Source organism: Myotis myotis, unplaced genomic scaffold (genome assembly GCF_014108235.1).
Source record: "Myotis myotis isolate mMyoMyo1 unplaced genomic scaffold, mMyoMyo1.p scaffold_m19_p_20, whole genome shotgun sequence".
Lineage (NCBI taxonomy): Eukaryota > Metazoa > Chordata > Mammalia > Chiroptera > Vespertilionidae > Myotis > Myotis myotis.
Genome location: NW_023416325.1, coordinates 16,288,432 through 16,293,526, shown reverse-complemented (window position 1 = coordinate 16,293,526; position 5,095 = coordinate 16,288,432). Strand labels below are relative to the sequence as shown.

Genomic DNA, 5,095 nt, shown 5'->3' with positions numbered 1-5,095 from the left:
TCATGCCTCGGGAGACATGCAGGTTCTACAACTTATTAGAATTCTCTTTGATCTATTTCCTCATATACACAATGGAGGTTTCGTATGTAGGTTAGTTGGCAAGACAATGACTATAAAGTGTTTAACACAGTTCCTGGCATAGAATGAATAATGTTAATTTTATACTTGCTTTGTGCTCTCATCACATAGAAGTATCTACAACCTCCAAAACTCTGTTACCTATAATTGGAGAGGTTCCTTCTGATATTAGTCAATAACTTACTAATTTCAATAAATAAAGAAAAATAGAAAAGACAAAATTATAGTTTTAGCTTCTATACTGTTATAAAATTAGTATAAACTTCATTTCCTAGCTCTGGCTGATGTTAATCAATCATGACTGAAATTTCATCCCAGGAAGATTAGTAAAGAGGAAGGGCTCTGAAAGCTGCTCTAAAAGGAAAAGAAATCTTTTAGGTATAAAGAGAGTAGGGCTATAGAAAGGGCCTGGAAATACTGGAAGTAATAACTTTAAATACACATAAACCATGTTACACATCTGTCATATTTGAAAAGGTGGATGACTTCAACACTGGCCGCTTGACTCTAGGGCAGGGGTGGGCAAACTTTTTGACTCGAGGGCCACAATGGGTTCTTAAACTGGACCGGAGGGCCGGAACAAAAGCATGGATGGAGTGTTTGTGTGAACTAATATAAATTCAAAGTAAACATCATTACATAAAAGGGTACGGTCTTTTTTTTTTTTAGTTTTATTCATTTCAAACAGGCCGGATCCGGCCCACTGGCCGTAGTTTGCCCACGGCTGCTCTAGGGCAATAAAGGTCTTCTGGGGGTTTTTTTTGTGTGTGTTTTTAAAAATATATATTTTATTGATTTTTAACAGGAAGGGAGAGGGATAGAAAGTTAGAAACATCGATGAGAGTGAAACATTGATCAGCTGCTTCCTGCACACCCCCCTACTGGGGAAGTTCCTGCATCCAAGGTACATGCCCTTGGCTGGAATCGAACCTGGGATCCTTTAGTCCGCAGGCTGACGCTCTATTCACTGAGCCAAACCAGTCAGGGTAGGGGGTCTTCTGTTTTATCAGATATAGTTTCTCTCACTGAATCTAATAACAAAACAGACCTAATAACTATACCAATGGAATCTGAAGAGATGTCTAATCTGAATAGGGTTTTATTTATTTAAAAACTCATTTCATGAATGCACGTTAATAGGGTAAACTAGAATAGTCAATTGCATAAACAACTATCCTCACATAATTGTTGCTACTTGAAATAAAAACCCAAGTGACAGTAATAAGTGCAGGCACATACAGTAGCATATATCAAACAACTTAGATGAAAGATGGCATGTTCTGAAAAAGTTTCTGGTGATTGCAAAAATTGGCCCAAGACAAAGACATTGATGTCAGAAGATGCATGTGAAGAGTTCAAATGAAATGTTAAGAAGCAAAAGTAGTAAAATATGTACTATATTAAGTAAATAAAACCTTAATTACTGAAATGAATAATGAAAGTGAGAGTAGGCCTCTTCTCATATTAGTTTATTTTCAAACTAAAGACAAAATTTTAGTTTCAGCTTCTATACTGTTATAAAATTAGTATAAATTTTGTTTATACTATTATATAATCCTAGTCAGAGCCATGGAGTTATCAATTCCCATTTCACCTTTGTGTCATTGAACCTCTGGTTCCTGGTCAGTGTTTGAAGTGTTTCATATATTTGGCTTCTTCCTTCCACTACTTGTTTTATTCATTAGCTCCTTCCTCCTCCCCCCCCTCCTCCTCCTCCTCCTCTTCTTCTGCCTCTTCTTCCCCTCCTTCCACTGGGGCAGCCTCTTCTGGAGGCTTCTCTTCTGGAGGCTTCTCTTCTGGAGGCTTCTCTTCTGGAGGCTTCTCTCCTGGAGGCTTCTCTCCTGTGGGCTCTTCTTTTGAAGCTTTACAAAGGATACACGAGGCAATACTGACAACTGCTAATATTATGAGAAAAAGTATTAAGAATGATAAGATCATGTTGTCTAAGATCTTTTCATGTTTGGCAGGATGGCCAGTGGCAGAAGCTGCAGCATCTGTTGCCTGTTCATCAGGTGGCAAACCAGGGGGACCACTGTCCACACTACCCCCTGGTCCTAAGTTTTTGCAGTCAGGGGGTGCATAGCCCTGCCTACAATGGCAGTGCTTCAAATTGTTGCAAACTCCTTTCCGATCACACATTGCTTCTACATCGCAGTCATACTTGAGCACAGCATCATCAATGCAGGATGCATTTGCGCAGATTTTCCCTTTGGAACAAGTAGTGCCATATTTCACATTTCCTCCATCATCTTTATCTTCAGTGTCATAGAAATCCATGGACCAGCAGTAGTTTTCAGGAGAAGGAATCTGGATCACTGTATGATAGGGTTTGATGATTGGCATCTGTCTAATACCTGAACATATAATTTTCCCACACCGTATATTCTCTGCTGTACACTTAACATACTCTTTGTTAGCAGAAGTAGGAAGGCCACAGTTTCCAAACCGGTCCCCGTGCTTGTTTACCAATTCATAACAATTTTCTTCAGCAGAAGTAGAAAAGGTCCCAAAATATTCTTGGCATTGAAGATTAGGGTTCTTACACTCACCTTGTACACAGTAATATCCTATACATGGTGTACCATCTTGCATGTACAAGTTATCGGGACATTTTGCAGAGGTACCATCACAATACTCTGGGAGGTCACACTCTCCCGAAGCAGGACGACAATTGAAGCCCTTTTCTTGAAATTGGCACGTATCTTTACAACAAGGTCCTGGACTACACTTTGCATCAGCCTTCAGCATACATGTACTGTCACAGCACTTGTTTGTGTTACAGTCAGTACCACAGTCACACTGCTCACCATCATCCACCACACCATTTCCACAATTGGCATCTCTACGAAAGCGGCCTATGTGCCGCTGAGGATTGTTAAATAGGCAGGCCCCTCTGTGTTCCTGGAGGAACTGGTAGAAATCATCAGAGCTACAGTTGCTGAAGCCACTTTCTTTAGTGATATTGTCACGCATGAGGCAGAGGGGTTTGTCTTTACAAATGCAGGCTGAGTGGTCATGCCGAATACCCAAGTTGTGCCCAAGCTCATGGACCATGAGCGCTGCAAACAGCAGTACATCTTCATGATGGAAGGATTCAACAGCTGCTGCAAACCCACTTGAACAGGCACCATTGAGAAATGCCTGTCCCATACCCTGTGCAGGATGCTGTCCGACAATCATGTGGGCAACATCATGCTTCACACGATGGAGGAGCTTCTCTTGTCTCCAGCTGTTGAAATTCCCGAGTGTAACTTGCAGGTCCACTGGGACCTCTATGAGGTCCCCCTCGGTCCAAATCTCCATTCCAGCCAGCACCACCTCTGTGTTTATTCCCCTAGTGAAGCTGTTGGCCAGGGCAATGATGTGCATCACCCTCTGGACCGTCTCATTGACATTACTGCCCCACATTTGGAACCGCTGGTTGTTGACCACAACAAACATCTCCACATACTTGGTGAGTGACCACAAGTAGGACAGCTCCTGTAGACCGCCAGGCTTCCTGCTCCCTTGTTGTTGGCTGGTGGACACCACTGGGCTGTCTTTGGAAGTGACACTGCAGGAGACTGGTGCTTGATGAGCCATGGTGTACAACACATGTTCAAACCGTTTTGAAGAGTCCATGGGCTCAATGCCATAGGATTTTCCCTCCTTAATCAGGATGCCCCTGAGGCCTGAACAGGTGTTGACAGAAACGAAAGAACCCGGGAGTCCTTCTATGTAGCCTTCATAGTGACAGTCATGTGAGATGAAAGGCATTTCTTGTCCCAGGATGCCATTGTGGTAGCTGAAGACTGGAAAGTTCTTGATAAAATAGTCTGTCTTCACTTTCAGGTGAATCACCTGTTTTTCACCCTGCATAGATATCACATAAGATGCCTCTTCCCCTGGGTCTTGCCTTTCCTCAACTGTCAGAGCCTTGGGGATGACTATTTCATAGGATGAATAATATACTGATCCCAGGTCACTGCACAAACTTGGCAGGAAAGTCAGTACCAACACCAGCACAATCCCCAACCTGACACGTGAAGATCCTGGCACCAGTACCAGTGCCAGGCCCTTCATCTGGGGAGCCCAAGTCTGAAGCACTCTGCCAGTCTCATACATAACCACTTGGTTCTTCTGTAGAGAAGGCAAGGAGGAGGCAGTCTCTCTCACAAAGGCAGCCACTTACATGGCCCCAATGAATCAGGGGCTGATACAAGGCCTCTGTCCTTGAGCAGCAGCACTCCTTGAGGTGCAGACCCTTAGCCACTGGGATTAGTTCCAGGTATATGCTGGCTGCATAAAGGCTGGATACTACTCCTTCTGATAGCAACTGCCTACCTCTGGCTGTGTCTTTTCTAATCTCTCTGACCTCTCTGTTGTCCTTCAGATAGTGTCCATATTGCAGCTTCCTCCCACAATATTAGCTTCAGTGATCCTTGGCTATGGTCCTTTGATATTGTGGTGATGTAATCACAAAGAAGGACTACAAACTCTAAAATGCAAGATTTTACCTTAAGAAGGAAATAAAACCTTCGTGCCTTCCTCAACTGTGCCACACGGAACACACACACACTCCCCCCCCCCCCCTCCTGTGTCGGTTGCTCGGCCAACTCCTAATGTTCCAGACCAGGGGGCTTGGAGATCATTGGTGGGCACACTCCATTGCCCATTTTGCCTCATCTAAAACTCTTGCTCTGTAACACATGGGTATCAAACTCATGATGTTCTTGATTCTTCAATGAGGCTTTATAGTAATATGCACATGCCTCAGGCCAGTTGGTTAGATAGGCAAGGAGGTGGCTGTCCTGTACCCCAGGGTAGACCCAAATGGGCTGGAGACCATGAGGCAAGGGACAAAACTCATCAAAATTTAGTCTCTCAAGTTCTGTTTATAACATTGCCAAAAAGGAGATGCCAACAGAGCAGCCTTCACTTATGTGTGATTTTCATGGGTATGTTGACTGGTAACTCCAGGCCCTTCTCTGGATGACCGAGACATATCGATACCATAAGATTATGCCAGTTGAAGACT

At 43.5% G+C, this 5,095-nt stretch overlaps 1 pseudogene; it reads right to left on the bottom strand.

Annotated features, from left to right (window-relative positions):
- Positions 1–387: 387 nt before the first annotated feature.
- On the bottom strand, positions 388–4,251 carry LOC118678599 (annotated as a pseudogene).
- Positions 4,252–5,095: the final 844 nt, after the last annotated feature.